This window comes from Anser brachyrhynchus (assembly GCF_964034855.1).
Source record: "Anser brachyrhynchus genome assembly, chromosome: Z".
NCBI classification, from domain to species: Eukaryota; Metazoa; Chordata; class Aves; order Anseriformes; family Anatidae; genus Anser; species Anser brachyrhynchus.
The window spans coordinates 57,314,648-57,335,091 of NC_137697.1; the positions used below are offsets into that span (position 1 = coordinate 57,314,648).

General features: G+C 39.7%; 1 long non-coding RNA gene across 1 annotated transcript in view; it reads left to right on the forward strand.

Annotated features, from left to right (window-relative positions):
- LOC308185117 overlaps positions 1 to 20,402 on the forward strand; it is a 66,215-nt gene extending 45,813 nt beyond the window's left edge. The window contains exon 3 of the long non-coding RNA XR_013943132.1: positions 10,117 to 20,402. This is a non-coding gene — a long non-coding RNA (uncharacterized lncRNA). The remainder of the gene's footprint in view (positions 1 to 10,116) is intronic.
- The last annotated feature ends 42 nt before the right edge of the window (positions 20,403 to 20,444 follow it).

The following is a 20,444-nucleotide window of genomic DNA, read 5'->3' on the forward strand; positions in this document are numbered from 1 at the left end:
GTCTTGTTGAATGCCATACAGTATTGCAGAGGTAACATCTAGAACCGTTTTAGGATCACAGAAGAAAAGCCTTCTGTAAATATAAAAGCTAATGGTCATAATTCAGACCCTTATCAAACTATGAAATTGATACTTCTAGATCCTGTAGTGCATTTGTAGAACACAGCAAAGTAAGGTATTAACTCATGGTGACGTAATGTATAGAGTGTAATGGAAAATACCATAGAAACGATACAGTGTGGTTTATAAATAAGTTAGTTAAAAAAAAAAAAAAAAAAAAAACACAGATCTTTGATTTCTTTCAGAAGTTCATTGTAGAAGCTTACAAATCACATAAACACATTGCACTGTAGTGGCAAAAGCTACTTTATTCACACAAAGGGTCCTGTGTGCAACAACACAGTTCAGAATTGCATTGCATTCCTCCTTTCTCCACCTACAACTGAGTTTACAATTTGCTCTGAATTGATGTTTGAATCATGGTTCAATTTACTTTGTTAGCACAGGAAGCAAGCAGTCTAAGGAAAGAAAGTAACAGGGAAGTACTGTAGAATTCAGCAGATTTATGTCTCCTAATGAGGTGGTATTGTCAATGTTGATATACTGGGGGGGGCTTCATTTCTGTTGTAGTTTGCACAAATCTTTTAGAGCCTTATGCAATGCTGCTAAACTGTGTATTACTGTACCTACACTATATGCTATTTTATGGGGCAACTTTGTTTGCCAGTTCTTAAGAAATAAATGATCATCTTGTCTATTAGATCATCTATTGAGAGCAGTCTTTTATCACATTTATAAATTTACTTTAAATAATAGTCTTTCAGACAAATGATGACTGAGTACATGTTAAAGATGGGCCTTTGCAAAAAGCCAGATATATTCTTTCAGATCAGAGAAGAGAACAATGTGCAATTAATTCTTAAAATGTCTAAAATTTGTTTCATTTTCTTATGCTCCTTCTTTGCTGAATATTAATTATATTGGAAGCATGGATCTAAAAAAAAAAAAAGTACATTTACACAAAGTTATAATTCAATAGAACTTTGGAACTGGAATGATTTTCATCATGTACAAAACCTAAAATACTGGGACCAGCTAGTCTAACACTTTCACAAGAATAAAACTTTCTTCAAATGTCTGCATGGCTATTGTACCCACTAAAGTCAACATGGGTAAACATAATGTTGGCAGAGTGGGCAGATGTGATTGCTGGGCCACTTTCCATCATCTATTAGTGGTCATGGTCATCCACAGTGGTTCCAGATGAGTGGAGACTTGGTAATGTGACACCCATCTATAAGAAGGGTCGTAAGGAGGACCCAGGTAACTACAGGCCTGTCAGCCTGACCTCGGTGCCAGGAAAGGTGATGGAAGAGGTCATCTTGAATGCAATCATGCAGCATATGAGGGACAGCTGGGGGATGAGCCCAGTCAGCGTGGGTTCATGAAAGACAAGTCCTGCCTGACCAACCTCATCTCTTTCTGTGACCGGGTGACCCACCTGATGGATGCGGGAAAGGCTGTTGATGTAGTCTACCTAGACTTCAGCAAGGCCTTTGACACGGTCTCCCATACTACTCTCCTGGAGAAGCTGGCAGCCCATGGCTTGGACAGGTACACTCTTTGCTGGGTTAAACACTGGCTAGATGGCTGGGCCCAGAGAGTGGTGGTGAACAGAGTGGCTGGTCACCAGTTGTGTTCCCCAGGGGTTGGTATTGGGGTCCGTCGTCTATAATATCTTTATTGGTGATTTGGATGGGGGAATTGAGTGCACCCTCAGTAGGTATGCAAATGACACCAAGTTGGGGGGAAGTGTCAATCTGCCAGAGGGTAGGAAGGCCCTGCAGAGGGACCTGGACAGGATGGGTTGATGGGCAGAGGCCCATGGGATGAGTTTCAACATGGCTAAGTGTCAGGTCCTGCACTTTGGCCACAACAACCCCATGCAACGCCACAGGCTTGGGGCAGAGTGGCTGGAAAGCTGTGCAGAGGAAAAGGATCTGGGGGTGCTGATTGATGCTCACCTGAACATGAGCCAGCAGTGTGCCCAGGTGGCTAAGAAGGCCAACAGCATCCTGGCTTGTATCAGGAATAGTGTAGCCAGCAGGACCAGGGAGGTGATCGTCCCCTTGCACTCTGCTCTGGTGAGGCTGCACCTCGAGTACTGTGTTCTGTTTTGGGCCCCTCACTATAAGAAAGGCATCGAGGCCCTGGGGCATGTCCAGAGCAGGGCTACGAAGCTGGTGAAGGGCCTGGAATACAAGTCCTGTGAGGAGCGGCTGAGGGAACTGGGGTTGTTTAGTCTGGAGAAGAGGAGGCTCAGGGAGACCTTATTGCTCTCTACAACTACCTGAAAGGAAGGTGTGGGGAGCTGGGGTCAGCCTCTTCTCACAGATAACTAGTGATAGGACTAGAGGGAATGGCCTCAAGTTGTGCCAGGGGAGGTTTAGTTTATAAATCAGGAGACATTTCTTCTCAGAAAGAGCAGTCAGGCATTGGGACGGGTTGCCCAGGGAAGTGGTGGAGTGTGACTGTCCTTGGGGTGTTCAAGGAAAGGTAGGACCTGGTGCTTAGGGACAGGGTGTAGTGGGTGACCTTGGTAGTAGGGTGATGGTTGGACCAGATGATCTTGGAGGTCTTTTCTAACCTAATGATTCCAGGTTTTCTCACAATATGCATGAGAAGCTTCATAAAAAATGCCAGCTTAGGCACTTTTATAGGAATATGGTCTGCTATGGAATATTGGTTTGCTGCCAAAAGAAGAAAGTAATTCTGTACTAAGTGGAAATGTACAAAGTCTGGTTTTCAACTTGCTTGTTCTGCATGCATTCTTTTCAGTTTAATAGAATATTTGTAGATGTCCCTCTTCACTGGGGTCTCCCTTCTTATCCCTTCTTAATTTTTTTATTATTATTTTTCCCTTTTTAATGTTTATGAACATAATGTCTTTGACAGGTCTTTGTCTCTGTCATATTCAGGTGAAATAGGCCAGCATCTTTTGTTATTAGAGAGACTAGCAGAAAGACTTGTACTCATGCAAAAGTACTCATGCAAATAATGTGGTCTTGAAGTTTGTTTCCTTAGAGCCAGGCTAAAATGAAAAACTTACCTGCAATAACTTTTCGTTTGAAATACAGTATAATCAATCTAAGAGGCAAAGAAAAACAAAGATTTTATTTTTTTTTGGCATAGTTTGTAATGTTTCATTCTACTGGGAATGAGTTTTTTCATCAAGAAATTGGATTACAGGCATTATTCATCTTTACAGTGATTGTTACTAGAATAAAAGAGGACTGAAAAAGGTGCAATTTACACACAATTAGGAACACTTAAGAACACCATGCCGTCAAGAATAAAAACAATCTTTAAAGTCCATCCAGTGGCACAAAATGTTTGTAATGTATTTCTATGACTGTGGAAAAAAAATATTTTACATACTGTATTATTTCAAAAATCTGTTGTCACATTTTCTGGTAAGGTAAATCTAAAGCCATAAAAATCTTGGTCACAAACAGTACTTCATTTTTCTGTTAAATATGTTATTTTGAATGTGATTCAATAGAAGTTCACACTTAGAAACCAAAATCTAATTTCAAGTGTTCAATGAAGTTTAAAGTTTATAACAATTAAACAAAATAAATTATTCTGCAAAGAAGACAAGAATATCCATTATCTCCAAGGCTAAAATTGATGGAGGGCTTTGTCCTTTTATTTTCTTGAATATTTCTTATTCTCCCCAGGTAATATTTCCTGTGTAAAATGTTGTAACAGGAACAGAAAGAAGAGTGTGAATTTTGTAGATTATAGATATCCTTTATAGATTTATTTTTTTTATTATTATTTTTAACCACCAAACATGTAAACAAAGCCTTTACTGACTTTGGAACACAGGAGACACAAACATCCTGAATGATACTATAGAGAGACAAAAGTTCACTGGGCAGGATAGAGGACAGCTATTTGTGACCTGCTGTATATGAAATGAAGTGTCAGTTTCTTTGCCTTATGAGAATTAGAAAACATTACAAATGTAATGGAAACTACAGCTCACTGAAATATGTATGTTGCTTTTGGAGCATTAACTCCCGTTGTATATTTACATAGAAAGGTACTGAATTAATGCAATAATGTGCATGTGTGTGAGTGTAAGTATGCATGTGTGTGTAATACAACTGAGAAGAAAGGGGAAGAGGTGAGACAGCTGTGTTTGGATTAATGAATTATATGGAAGACTGAATTTCTACATGCCTTCTTATTTACTTGCTTATATGAGGTTTCTTTGGTCATTAAATTGCAGGTTTTGTGAATGTGGAATTTTGATGGACGCTGTGGTTCTGCTTTCCTCAGATTACTCATAAAATAGCCTTTCTTCAAAGCACGCAATCAAAGAAAGAGCTTGTTCCATTGTTAACAACAGATACAGACAGAAAACTGCAGGGACAGACAGGATTTTTATAGTACAATAATATTTATCATACATACCCAAGTTTGAACATGTGTGCAGATACACAACCACCTTCAGCCTTACTGATGTAACCAACCACAGTGGTGAAGAGCAAAGGCTCTTGGGACAATGTTATATATATATATACTATATATGGAGTATATATAGATATATATATATATACTCTACTATATACCAGGTTATTAAACACACATACTGAAGCAATGGTCACTGTAACCAAAGTATGACATGCAGCTCCATTAGGTGTCTGTAATAAATTGAAGATGTTATAAAAGAAGATTTACAGCATCTATTACTGTTTTCTGCTAGAAAGAAACACAAAGTCATAAAGGGGATATATGATAAGCTGTGGAATATGGAAAAAGATTGCTTATGCAGCACTTCATTCCCTAGAGATCCTGTTTAAGGCAGTCCACACAAAGAGCAAGAAAGAGCAGATAAAAAAGTGCTTAAACCATAGGGAAGCGAGAAAGGCCACTCTATGGATGGATAGTTTATAATCTGGGCAGCTACTTTACCAAATCAACAATGAAAAAGAAGGACTGGAAAGTAATAAAAAATTAAAGACACATGATTTTGCTTATCATGAAAAATTCATTAAAACAGGTATTCCTTAGTGAAACAAAGCTTTAGTCTCCAAAATTCATTAATAAACAAGGTAATGCAGGGAAAATATGGAATTTATCTTTGCTGAACTGGTGCAGCAACTGACAAAAACCTGCCCATTTATCTTACACTGAGAGCTTGTTGTGGGCATCACTGATGAGTCCTTGCCATTGCTTTTGACATCGCAAATATCAGCTTTTGGAAACGAGAAACCTGGTGACCAGATTGCAAATGCAATGTACTGCATAAACAGTTGGAAATCTGCATCTCACCGACATAGCCAGCAATGTTCATTTCAGAAAATAAAAGGGTGCATTCTGCAGTGCAGCAGGTGATCATGGTGTGCAGGGGAGGGGTCCTGCACCAGTGTAGCCCCAGGGAGCAGAGGGAGCCACCAGCACCCAGCAACGCTTGTGAGAGTGGCCAAGGAGGTGTGGACAGGGCACCAATAGCCACCCCCACATGTACAAAGACAGCCCCTGGGGAACTCAGCGACCAGGACAATGGTGGCCAGGGTGGGCAAAAGCTGTGTCCCCTGTGGCCTCTCCAACCACAAGGAGTGACGTAGCTACCCAGACAGAGCTCCCAAGGGAACATTGCGGGAGAAGGTGGGCAGGCTGAGGAGCATCAGGGAGCTGCAGAAGGAGATTGACTGGTGGAATCATACACTACCATCCCTGGGAGAGATCAGTGAGCCAGCTGCAGAACGATGAAGGATCCCCTACCCTCTCACCACCAGGGAGTAGGGGGAGACCTAAGAGATGGGGGGAAAGGGGGAATAGAAGCAGCTTTCTGCTCAGAGCAGCAGGCAAATCCCCTCCTTGTGTACCTCACCTTCACAGGTGCCTTTACGCAACAGGTATGAATCTCTGCAACTTGGTAGACAGGCAAACAATGATGTGGATGAAGGTCTGACTAGGTTGGAAGGGTCTTCTAAGGCAAGTCAGCCTATCCCCTGTATCACAACAACCTCCATAAAGAAAAAAAAGCTATTGTCACAGAGGACATTGTCACGCTCCCTTCTGAGGAGAACAGAAGGCCCTATATGCTGAGCAGACCCGGCTCATAAGGAAGTCTGCTGCCTCCCTGAGATCCACTTAAGAGACATCACTAGAAAAGTCATTTGCCTGATACAGACCTCTGATCATCATCCATTATTGTTTTTTCATGTTGGCAGAGATGAAGTAGCAAAGAGAAGTCCAAGGGCAATCAAAAGGTATTTCAGGGCTTTGGGGCAATTAGTTAAAGGATCAGGGGCACAGGTAGTGTTTTTCTCTATCCTTCCAGTACCAGGGAAATACACTGGAAAGAACAAGCAAACCCAGCTGATCAATACTTGACTCCAAGGCTGGTGTCACTAGCAGAATTTGAGGTTTCTCGATTATGGGATGGTCTAAAAAACAGTAGGCGTGCTGGTGCCTGATGGGACACTTGAGGAAAAGGATTTTTACACAGGAGTTAGCAAGGCTGACTGATAGAGGTTGAAACTAGATTTGAAGGGGGAAAGGGACAAAACCAGTGATAGTACACCACAATCTGAGGGATTGCATGAGAGTGAAATACTTCAGTCTGCTCCACAAGGTGCTGGGTATGATGAAGCAAATTTGAAATGTTTCTACAACCAACTTATGAAGCATAAAGAATAAGCAAGAGGAGCTGTAAGCTTTGTGTCAGTCCCAGAGCTATATCATTGGCTTAAGTAAAACTTTGTGGGAAGTGTCCTGTGACTGGTGTGTTACAGTGGATGGTTACAGCCTCTTCAGAAGGGGTAGGCAGGGCAGGTGAGGTAGGGTGGTAGTGCTGTATGTAATGGAGGGGCTGGGCTGTATGGAGCTTGCAGGTGGCGATGGCGTGGTTCAGAATCTCTGGGTAAGGATTAAGGCACAAGCAAATAAAGTGGATTTTATTGTGGGAATCTACTATAGGTCAGCGAGCCAGGATGACAACACCGATGAAATATTCATTAAGGAGCTAAGAGATGCCTCTAGATCAGCCACCCTTGTCCTCATGGGTGACTTCAACTTACCAGAAGTAAACTGGGAATACCACACAGCTAATACAAACAGGTCCAGGAGACTCCTAAAACACCTTGATGATAAATTCTTGGTACAGGTACAAAAGGAGCCGACGAGGAAACGTGCCCTCCTAGATCTGTTGCTTGTGAACAGATAGGGTCTCATGGGAGAAGTGGCAATTGACAGCCATCTTGGCCATAATGAACACATAATAGTCAGATTTAAAATCATTGGTGATAGGAGGAAAACTACCACCAAAATTTCAACCCTGGATCTACGGAGAACAGACTTCAGGCTCCTCAGAGAACTGGTTAGTAAGGTCCCCTTGGAAACTACTTTTGAAAGCATTGGGGTCCATCAGTGCTCATCACTTTTAACTGCCACCTCTTAAGACTACATGAACAGGCAATTCCAAAACACCAGAAGTCAAGCAGGTGGGGCAGAAGGTCAGCTTTGCTGAGCAGCGATCTTCTGGATCTTATTTGGAAAAAGAGTCTATGGCCACTGGAAGCAAGGTCAGGCAACATGTGAAGACTACAGGGATACTATTTGCCATTGTAGGGAGAAAATTTGCATGGACAAAGCTCAATTAGAGTTGAAGCTTGCCAGTATGGTGGGGGACAAATAAAAGGTTTTTTTGTTCGTTGTTTGTTTGTTGTTTGTTTGTTGTTTGTTTGTTTTTGTTCTCCTTATATTAAGTAAGGTATCCTCTGCATTGTCTACAGGAATTATTACCTGCTTTGTTTTTTCTTTTGGACAATGTAACAAAATTTAACTAGCAGTGCTGATATTTCCATCTTTCCTTTAGTCTTCTCTTTGATATTTATTTATTTATTTATTTTCTGCTATAAGGTTCCTCTCTTTCGTTAGATATTCCATCCTTCTTGCAATTCTCCGGCCTTCTTCCTCTCTGAATTCCACCTTTAGAGGCGCTGGAATCTGAGAACTTCACTTTTTTTCTACCCATGCCAACACCTCCTATCTTTTGCTCTCATTATTTTATCCTACTTTTACTCTGCAGCCAAAAAAGGGGAAATTAAGGTGTCAGTTCCACTCATGCTCCATGTACCAGAAATAATTTACAAATCTTCCACCTAGATTCAGGTGGATCTGCATATTCTAACAATCCAACCATTTCCTATGGAAAGAAAGACCTAAATTTAAGAGGTTCCAAAGGAGGCATGAATCAGATGATCACCCATATTTGTGTGGTCCATTTGGGGTAGAGGAAGAAAGAATGTTCTCCTTAAAAAAACATTTACCACTTCAGTTCACGGTTTTCATTATACTATTGAGCCTATCAACTCAAAAAAATTACAGATTTAACATCTTGCCACAATATGGTATCTCATGTGAAACACTGAGTATTACATGTTAGCTTTACAGTCTGCAAACTACCTAGTTTTCATGTGTTTACTCATGTAAATCTCATTTAGGTGTTAGCTTATAGAATGACGGGAGGCAGTCAAGAATCCATAGGTCAAAATGTGTATTGTAATAGCTGGACTAGAAGGAGATGAATAACAGCTAAATGTTGAGAAATAAGGGGATAAAGAGAGAAGCAGAAATCCCAGTTTGGAAATAGATTAACAATGAATGTCAGTGCCAATTAAAAACATTTAGGCTTCAATAAGTTTTGAGTTCAAACTAGTAATCAAATTCCAAATGCTAGGCTGCAATCAGTACTGCTGCTATGTACATTTCATTTTTGTTGTCTTGTCCCTTCACCACATTTCAGTTCTTACTTTTTTTTTTTTCTTTTTTTTTTCTCATGGCTTGGTTGTATTTATCTTTCCAACTTTTCAGATGTAAACAGACCACAGTTTTGTCATTTGAAGACTATAGAGTAACACACAAATAGTTATCACCTGCATATCACAATAGTGTGTTTAGCAGCTGTTTGAAATACATTCTAGTTTGAAATATAACTAACCACAAAAAATAACTGCTAACTTCTGGCATTACATCTATAGCATATACTGTATGCTATATATGCCATAGCATATAGCATGTATAGGAGTTGGACTTGATGATCCTTATGGGTCCCTTCCAACTCGGGATATTCTATGATTCTATGATTCTATACTTACTATAATGCTTTATTCAAGAATGTTAGTATACAGTAGCGATATACAACACTAGATGTGTTCAAGCTATGATGTCATTTATGAATTATTACAGTGCTTAGTGAATTCCTACCATCATCTTGGATTGTAAAGGCACCAGTACATTCCATTCAGTATTTTATAAAAGTAATGATACAGCTTTTATAAAAGGAGTTCACACAAGAAGAGCAATAACAGAAGATTAAGTCCAAGGACAAACCACCAGCAATTGCAGAAGAAATGGAATGTATTCATCTTGACAGAAGAAAGGAACTGGTCACCTGGGTTCTCCCAGTTGTAAAAGAAAGACTTTGATGAGGAAATAGACAGTTCTCAAAGATCAAAAAAAGACCTTATCAGAGTAAACACAAAGTGAAGAAAGTTCTCTAAAATAACAGTGCACTTAGATCAGAAGAAAACAGGAAACTAAAAACAATAGTCCATTATTTAAAAGATAAGGGTATATCCTTTTTTTTTTTTTTTACATATTTAGAATAATGGGATAATGGGGTTACAGCAGACCTAGTCTATCATGATTCCAGTTTATAGCTTGATTTTAACCTTCCTCATTTGATCTTCTAAAATGTCAGAAAGACTCAGTTCTTTGCATCCATATTGAGTATAAATGCATTTTTCTCTACTTTTATATGAATGACAAAGCTCCTGCAACTTTATTTCCATTAATTCAGTTTACTATCATGGTGGAACCAAAAATATATCAGTATGAAATATTCCAGTATTTAAAAATAATGATATTTATAAATTAAAAACATTATCACACAACAAAGAATTATAACATATGTGAATAAAGTGTTTTACAAAGCAGCTGACAGTGAGAAGACAATGAAAAATATTTAACTTCAAGGTCATGTTTCTGACACATCAATGTTATTGAATTTTAAATGGTTCTTTTTATCTCTTTCAGAAGCAAAATAAACACCTTGTTGGATGTCCCATTCTTCAGATGCAGTCTATATGAACATATTGGAACACTAAAGACCTACTTCTGCATTATGAAGATGAGTCTGACAGCCTCGAAGAGAACTGTTAAACTGACCCAGAGCCATGCAGTCACCTGTAACTCTGTAATAGCAGGATTCTGTCATGCCTACCTATCAGTTGGAGAAAGGGCATCACAAAATGTTAGGTTTCAGTGCAAATCAAAGCCTTAAAATCAAGCTCATTACTGAGAATTTTCTACCTTTGCATGCTATACAGCTCTCCCACAGTCTGCTTAACAACTTCTTGGTGCAACAGTTACCGTGGTATAGGTTGCTTGCTTTAAAGAAATACTACTAACTCAGACATGCAATTTAACCTGTTGAGTTAAACTGCTGATTTATTCATAAAGGAACAAAGGTTAAAACTATTTCTTCCATGTTGAGGAGAACACCAGTTCAGAACATGAGTGCCAACACAGTTTATTTTACCATAGAAGTGAAGATGATAGAGTTTAAATAGTTTATGTGAAAGCATGCTTGCTTTGTAAGCTGTGAAACTGCCATTTACAATCTTAATGAAGAAAAGTCATTGATATTCTGCAAGAACAGCTTGATTTCTTAGGAGAATTACATCTTTTATAATCCAGAGCCTGGAGACTTTAACTGAGTCTCCTTAAATTAAGGTATCTGAGACAGTAATATACAGGATATGGTTCTACACATTCTGCACATCATGGTAGAGTTGTGGCTTTTTGCAATTCTATTTAGACGCGTTAGCCTTTTCTTTATAGGTCAGTTATAAATCATGCCTACTAGCAGGCACACTACATAAAATAGGATTCAACTGAACATTTCCAGGACATTAATTTCATTTCCAGGACATTAAATTTAATGATCCAGGGGATCATTAAATTAAACATGAAAAGTAGAAGTTCTTATTGGTTTTCACCAGGATTCCTAATAGTTAGACATTAAAACAAACAAACAAACAAACAAAAAGCACCACAACTAAGGATGTAATTATTGATAGGTTTTTAAAAGCAGAGAACAATCACAACAAATGCAAACAAAATGCAATTTTTTTGCAGTACATAAGTTTTCAATGAATGGGGTTTGTCATCCTTTAGTTGTCCAAAAGCATGCCTAAATCAGAAGAAAAACCTCTTTTGTTTCAGGAAAGAGCAAAGACACATTAAATATTTTCCATTAATTGATACTTGATACAGGAGTCATTTTATAAAAAATATTGGCTGTGTTTTAGAACAAATGCTTTCTTTACATTATGAAAGTATTTTTTTTCAGGGGGAGAAATGTAAAGTCAAACTTTATTGGTCTAAAAAACATCTTATGAATGACAAAATTCTCCAAAATGCAGTTATAATGTGCATTTGAAGTTTAGCAGTATATTTTACAACACACACAATATTTCTGCTAGATTTTTTATCATAATTCTAAAATAGCTATATTTAAAATACATTATTTTAATTTCAATTACAATTAAATTTTAATGCTTTATTAAATAAATCTTATTAAATAAAAATAACCTTTTTTCTTAGAGAAAGATAACTTCAGCTAATTTTATAAATAAAATAGATCTAAATGTAATGAAAATATTTTTTCTTGTCTTCATTCATACCTGAAATATATTTGAAAGCTTTGTTGCTGGTATTAATTCATTCATTGTTCTGTGGAAAATTCTAGAGTGAATTTGGAAAACTCTTGGTCTTAGTCAATTAGTTGCTGCATGTGGCCTGATTTCCTCCTTGACAACTTTGAATAAGGTACTTTCTTTCACTTCAATACTTATTCCCCTCTGCTTGCAGAAAAAGTTAACACAATCATTGTTTTGGGGCACTGATGTCAAGTTGCAGCAACCTGTCAGAGACTCCACTTGTTAACAAACATGAGATCAGAATTGATGTTCAGCTTAAGGACAGAGACTGCAAACAAAAATGAGATACTGAGAGTCCTGCAGTTGGGTCTGGCTCAGCAGGGCATTAGAGGGTCTTGAGCTCCTCACTCCTCCCTCCCTGGCCTGGTGAGCCCCCTTAAAACATGCGGGTTTAGGGGCTTACTGCTGCCACTTTATGGCTAACAGAATGACCAAGGACATCCCCTAAAACTTCTAAGCTATTACTCATCTTAACAACAGGAAATCAAAGATTTGTTTTGTTTTGTTTTCTTGGGGGGGTGGGGGGTGGGGGAAGGGGAGGAGAGGCAGGAGGAGGGTTTGTGGAGAGAGAGAGTAAAGAAGGGGGAAGGAAGTGTTTATTTCCACAGAAAATTACACAATGTTTAATTAAACAAAAGGAAGGAGAGGAGGAAAGGACTCAAATGAAGAAATCTTGGTTGCCAAGTCAATAAATGTAAATCACTGAACATTAAAGTGACTCAAACTAAGTAAGAACAAATATGCATTGTAATGTTCCCACAAACTTCTGTTGATTTGCAAGGTGGAGCTCAGTAGACACATTCCTTTTCAGAGACCCAATCTGTTTTCAGGAGTGTTAAGCCATTAACTAATCCCTGGCTATCTTCTATTTCCTGATGCAGCTGTGGCCTAAAAGAGACAAGCACTGAAATCAATGGAGCTTGTTTGCCCCTTGCCTCCAAATGTCTTTCAGGACCTTTAGCAGAGGGAGATCTAATGCTGCCCCTTCATTTGCTGCAAACACTTTTCATTTCCAGCCACCCTCACTCAGTCTTCCTCTACTGTCACACCTGTCCACGTTCAACACAGTATGACCAACCACAGAAGAAGAGAATCACAGAATGGCTGGGGTTGGAAGGGACCTCATCTAGTCCAACCCCCCTGCCAAGCAGGATCAGCTAGAGCACATTATACAGGATGGTAGCCAGGCAGGCTTTGAATATCTCCAGAGAAGAAGACTCTACAGACTTTCTGGGCAACCTGTCCCAGTGCTCTGTCACTCTCACAGTAAAGAAATGCCCCCTCATATTCAGCTGGAAATTCCTGTGCTTCAGTTTGTGCCCATTGCCTCTTGTCCTGTTGCTGGGCACAACTGAAAAGAGACTGGCTCCATCCTCTCAGCACCCTCCCCTCAGATATTTATACACATTGATTAGGTCTCCTCTCAGTCTTCTCTTTTCCAGGCCTAGCTCTCTCAGCCTGTCCTCGTACGACAGGTGCTCCAGTCCACTCATCATCTTTGTAGCCCTCCCCTGGACTTGCTGCAGTAGTTCCATGTCCCTCTTGTGCTGGGGAACCCAGAGCTGGACACAATACTCCAGGTGCGGCCTCAGGGCTGAGCAGAGGGAGAGGATCTTGACCTGCTGACAACACTCTTCCGAATGCAGCCCAGGATACCATTGGCCTTCTTGGTGACTCGTGGTCAGCCTGCTGTCCACCAGGACTCCCAGGTCCCTCTCTGCAGAGCTGCTCTCCAGCAGGTCAGCCCCCAGCCTGTACTGGTGTTTGGGGTTATTTCTCTCTAGATGTAGGACCCTGCACTTGCCTTTGTTGAACTTCATGAGGTGTCTCTCAGCCCATCCCTCCAGTATTACAGTATTACACTCAGACATATAAGTGGAAATCTGGTAAGCTAAGTTCTCCTTTATTTATTTTATTATTATATCTTATTTATTTAATTTTTCACCAAACATGGGTAGTTATGTCTCCTACACATAACTACTTAGCGATATCTGAAGAGATCACTCCCTGGTCACCAGCTAGTCCTTTTAACTTGTCCAGACCAAGGAATGCACAGAGGGTGGCTAGGTTTTACAGAGTCCTCTGGAAACTACCATTCCAAGACCACCTGTTAGTTGAGGCATTAAGGTTAAAATAATTCCTCATTCAGAATGAAAATTGCCCTTTATTTTTCTCATATTTCATTCTTTATCTACACATAATTATGCTCTATATAGATTCAACAGATTCTGCCTTACTAGAGCAAGATTAAGCCCAACTATATAATTTATGTCACGTGGCAAGTGGGATGCACCTTTCCCTAATAAGTCATCCCTAGAAATGATACCTTGCTTAAAACTGACCTTTAAATAAAGATGTTACAACTGTTTATTATTCCTTAATATGAACCATAAAAGGAATGTTTCTGCTCTCATTTTTTAGCTGAAAATTTACAAGCAGCTAGAGTATCAGTTTATGGTTTGCCCAATCTGATGCAAACTATGTGGCACAGGTGGTAGTTGACACCACACCTTCTTGTAAAATGAAGACACTGCTGCCTTTTGTCTATTACCACTTGTCTTTTTCTCCTGCCTAGTTTCTAAGCTCTTAGTCTGTTACTGTATTTATGGTGAACCATAAGTAAGACCTTAAAATCATAGAATCATTAGGCTTGGAAAAGACCTTCAAGATCATCTGGTCCAACCATCACCCTACTACCAAGGTCACCCACTACACCCTGTCCCTAAGCACCAGGTCCTACCTTTCCTTGAACACCCCAAGGACAGTCACACTCCACCACTTCCCTGGGCAACCCGTCCCAATGCCTGACTGCTCTTTCTGAGAAGAAATGTCTCCTGATTTATAAACTAAACCTCCCCTGGCACAACTTGAGGCCATTCCCTCTAGTCCTATCACTAGTTATCTGTGAGAAGAGGCTGACCCCAGCTCCCCACACCTTCCTTTCAGGTAGTTGTAGAGAGCAATAAGGTCTCCCTGAGCCTCCTCTTCTCCAGACTAAACAACCCCAGTTCCCTCAGCCGCTCCTCACAGGACTTGTATTCCAGGCCCTTCACCAGCTTCGTAGCCCTGCTCTGGACATGCCCCAGGGCCTCGATGCCTTTCTTATAGTGAGGGGCCCAAAACAGAACACAGTACTCGAGGTGCAGCCTCACCAGAGCAGAGTGCAAGGGGACGATCACCTCCCTGGTCCTGCTGGCTACACTATTCCTGATACAAGCCAGGATGCTGTTGGCCTTCTTAGCCACCTGGGCACACTGCTGGCTCATGTTCAGGTGAGCATCAATCAGCACCCCCAGATCCTTTTCCTCTGCACAGCTTTCCAGCCACTCTGCCCCAAGCCTGTGGCGTTGCATGGGGTTGTTGTGGCCAAAGTGCAGGACCTGACACTTAGCCATGTTGAAACTCATCCCATGGGCCTCTGCCCATCAACCCATCCTGTCCAGGTCCCTCTGCAGTGCCTTCGTACCCCCTGGCAAATCCACACTTCCCCCCAACTTAGTGTCGTCTGCAAACGTACTGAGGGTGCACTCAGTTCCCTCATCCAAATTATCAATAAAGATATTAAAGAGGATGGGATGCAACACAGACCCCTGGGGAACACCACTGCTGATCAGTCGCCAGATGGATTTCACTCCAGTCGCTACCACTGACTGGGTCCAGCCATCCAGCCAGCTTTTAACCCAGCAAAGAGTGTACCTGTCCAAGCCATGGGCTGCCAGCTTCTCCAGGAGAGTAGTATGGGAGACCGTGTCAAAGGCCTTGTTGAAGTCTAGGTAGACTACATCTACAGCCTTTCCCTCATCCAGCAGGCTTGTGGCATCTTAAGCTTCCTCTCATAAACATAACATAGGAATTGAATAAAAACAAATATACAGAGAAAGTGATAGAGAAGGAAACAAACAGAACAAATAGCTGTACCACAACAAGCCAGATAGATGATATGCATTTGTTATAAACTGGTGTCAAGCATAGCCTCAGACAATTAAAAATTTACTCCTATCAGTTAAATGGTTCCTTCAACTTACTGGTCTGCCAGGAACTAAATTCCCACTGTCAAGTAATAACTACAGAATTCTGGATAATTCCTGCAGCTTGTAGATACAGCTTTGTAAGAGGTTATTCAAAGCATATGAATCCAGTGTTAGTTTCTCTAGGAGAATGAAGTAAATTGAAACCTAGGGAATGCACACTACGAAAACTGGCTACTCTTCCCACATCACCTTTTATGTTCTGCCCTCAAAGAAATCCTCCTTCTCTCAGGAAAAAAAAAAAAAAAAAAAAAAAAACAAAAACCTCTAATTAAATATTCCAAATCAGTAATGAATTTAAGTTAACTGTTCCCAAGTTCATCCTCTTTTTTTTTTTTCTACAGATTACTAGCCCAGTTCTCCAAAGATAAATAACCTTTCTTTAATCATAGCAGGCGAAAGTTGACCCCTTGTGCACATGCACTGCAATAGTCCTCATTAATATAATCAGAAACTATTTTTCCCAAAGGACCAAGCCTCGTTCAGCATACTAGATAAAGTACACTTGTGGAATGAACTAGGGTTGCATGGTGATTAAAAAGCTATGTACTTCATTACAAGGTTAAAAGGAAAAAGGAAGGGAAACTAAACTGAACTAAACAAACCGAGTTTCCAGGTGATGCTGAACACATTGTTTGACACAAAACTTGTCCTGTTCATCATTCACTATCTATTTCTTATTTTCTCATTGGCTAAATTAAGATTCTGGTTCTGATCTGTAAAGCTTCTTACAACACTACAATGAGCAAATGCACAGAGGGTGGCTAGGCTTTACAGTGTCCTCTGGAAGCCACCATCCCCAGACCTCCTGCTAATTAGCTGTTGAGACATTAAGGTTAAAATAATTCCTCATTCAGAATGAAAATTGCCCTTTTTTCATACATACTTAAATATACTTTACATACTTAAAACATTGAACACTTCAACACCTCGACAAATCAGTCTGTAGGTGTTTAAGTAAAAGTTAAAGAGGCCTTAGATTTTGTAGCAGCATTAGAACCATTTGGTAACAGAAAGTAGATATGTAGAAAACAGGGTTCTAAATTAGATGTGGATAACTACATGTGCTGTGCATCTGCAAGCAGGACACAGGTTCTGTGGCTGTGTTCAATGCAAGCTGGTACATGACAGCATTAAGAGATTTTAGTTCATTTTCCCAGAGAGGATATGATAGCAGAGCTTATTTGCCTGAGTAGCTGTGGTGCTTCTGATTCCAATGGTCGAGACCGTTCCAGTGTGGTCTCTACTAACATAATAGAGAAATATCTGAGCTCCAGTGTGCAGTATTGATACTTATAGTCTAAAATGTTTATAGTCTTTTGGATATAAACAGCAAAGAGTGATTAAGATTTTAACTGATGACCTTGACAGCTCTAGCTGTCATTAAGAAAATCCCTTAAATTCACCTGTTTTGATGTAAGTTTCAGAAAGGTAAAGGTAAAGTAAGATATATGGCAAATGTTTTTTTTAAAGATGTGTTGTTCTTTTAAACTTGAGTGTGAAAAGTACATTGTCCACAGTGGAGATGCACCTGTTTTCAGTACCTATGAAACTGAAATATCTTCCTCAGTTTATAACACTAGGTAATTTTCCGTCCATTTTCTTGGTTAGATAGTATAATTAAATCCCCAAACAAAATTGTTCTTAACATACTGAATTTTAAATAAAATTAAAAATTCCCATATTAGGTTGTTTTGTCTTCTTTCTCAAATTGTTACAGGAAACATTCTGATTTAAATAGTCAAGTTGTAAAGGCCTTTAATTTTTCTCTGATTCACAATCTAGAATTTTAACCACACAGTTCTTCCAGAACAAGAAAGTTTCAGGGTTTTTCCTAAGTAGATTTAGAATATCTATTTGGGTAATGTTGCAGTTGTCACTGTTATGTCACCTCAGCTATGCTTTTGAGTACAAGGAGTGTTATTGGTTTCTATAGTAAAGTAACTGCTCAATACTCCTTATGCCAATGCATGAGACTTGCCTCGAATATGAAATTTTAGAGCAAAATTCTGTTGAAACATTTAGTACTTTTTTTTTTTTTTTTCCTCACAGCAAATGCGCAAGTTTAGTTTTGGGTAGCATGCATTCCATTCTCTGGTGAGCAAAAGCCAGAGAAAATTATCATAGTACTGGTAACATATTTATTCACCTTTTATTGCAAATTTATCCATTTTGGGGAGGGCTGACAGAGCAACAAAATAGCTGCATGTAGCAAAATGCAGATTTTCTATCTCAAAAATGCTGAAAGTTTCACTCTTTCTGTGACATGTAAATGTTACTTGTATGTGACTCACATTATTATGTTACATTATGTAATGATAAGTGGTACTATCAGGTAAAAGGTGACTTTGAACGAAAAGAGGGAGATTTCTCTCTGGGTAACTCCTTCATGTTCTTGGAAGAGGAACTGTACTACCAATGATAACAAAGAGGAGACATAATTCATGTCTAAATAGGGGAACAGGAAAAACTGATGGAATGTGGGTGCCAAGGTTTGCACCCAGAAATGCAAAGTGAGGAAAAAATAGGAGCAAAGTCGCATTACAGAGAGAGGAGGCAAGAATAGGGACATGAGTTATCTGGAATAAGCTCAGATTGCACAAAAAAGCACGCACCTACGCACCACAGGCACAATTAACAAGAGAGCAGTATTAAAGGTTGCTGTTGGTTGAATGGAAGTCAACCATTGCAGAGTATGCAGTGCTACTGCAAGCCAACAAGTTGGATGGGTTTGCCATTCCTTAAAAAAGTTACAAGCATATCATTGTCCTGCCAGATAGAAGGCAGTGCCAGTGTGTGTGGAGATGCCTGAAGGCCCAGTTCATGGTCACCTGGTAGAAGATAAGGACCCACTGAATTTCCAGTGGCTATGATGACTTTAAAGAACAACTTCAGCCACCAGAGCAACAGAGGCTAGGCAGTGCTGCTGACGATGTTGTAGCTGTTGTTCCCAGTTTGAAGCAGGTGCAGGCTTATCACAAGAAACAGCTGCTGAAGTTCTGGTACAGATACACATCAGTATTGTTTACAGCCAGTATGTTTACTGTAAGTATGCACGAATCACTTCAGCTAAGTATATGTGAATGCTGAGACAGTGCTATCATTTCACTGTATACTTTGACTGAGAGCAGGCTCCCTGTGTCCAGTCACTGGATGTCCTGCCTGTGGGCAGGCACTGCTAGAGCTGACACACCTCCTGAATTCTGTGGCCCTCACAGTAAACGTTTCAGGTGGTACCACAGACCTTGAGTGTAACTGTGCTAACTCTGCAGGGCCAACCTGCTGCAGTACTCGTCCCTTGTTGCCTGTTTCTGGACTGGAACGGGTGAATTCATCTGGGCAACCAAGCTCGATTTACATAGATGATAACATCTTTTCAAATCTAGATTTGATATGAAGGACCAGTCTAGACATGATTGTTTTATGTCTCATCACAATATATCTACTTCCCTCTAGCAACTCCAAGAGATACTCCTGCATGCTACACAGCGTACTAAGAGGAGAAAGTTTAGTTACAAATGATGCATACCTTCTAACTCTTGAATAACTGCACTACTCACAGCTCTGCCTTGTAATACTTTGTAACTGCTAACACATTAATAGTGAAGCTTATCAAAGCTCTTAATTATATGTTTAACTCCCACAGAGGTCAACTGGTTTTAACCCGTCTAATGCCTCTGCTCAGCTAAGATCTGGAAACACTGTGAATTACTACAGCAATGGTATTCCCCTTTGCAAGAGCAAACTAAGAATACCCGGCTACTGGAAAGCCATTCCCTGTGGGAATACACAGGCAGACACAATGCCCTGTTTATTTCAGTAATTTGTGTCACAGCAAAATTTGATAAACCACAGAGTTTTGTCTCACTTTGAAGTAGATGTATTTAAACGATTAGTGGCAACATACAAAGAATTTGCAAACCACTTTCATCATGTGAATTCAGCAGGTTAGATGCTCCAATGGACCAAGAAAAGGACCACCCATTTGACTTAAAAATATCAATTACATATTTAATGTTTGTATGGAATATTGAAAAATCAGTCACGTGCAGTGTTAAATATTATTCTCTGTTTTGAATTAAAATAAAAATAAAACCAGCTTTCACCAGGCAATCAAATTCCTTAATGTCTTCAAAAATAAACGGATTTGCTTTGAAGATTCTTGTCTGATATGAGTGTATTTAATACAGTCATAGATCTCTACACGCATTGGTTAACATCTGTTAAATCTGTAAAAATCTGTTAAAGGCCATCTTTAAACAACCTTGTTTTCCCGGAGTCTTCCAAGACTTTACTCCACATTCAATTTCTGTCTCCAGCATTATCTTATGCCTTTCCCCATAGGTTTATTTCCCATATGTCCCAAATAGGTTTATTTCTCATTAAACCTGGATCATCTTATAACTTTAAACAGCTTTATTTCAGCAGATAGCTCCCATTCCTTACTGGGCTATTAATATCTTGACTCAAAAAGGTATAGTAGTAGCTGAAGTGTAGCTATTCAACTTCATAATTAACAGTCTTCATCTTTTTGATCTCATGTTTTACAACAAATTGTAAAGTGATAAATCTACTTGATACAAACTTTAGTCCCATTTATACACAGATCAGT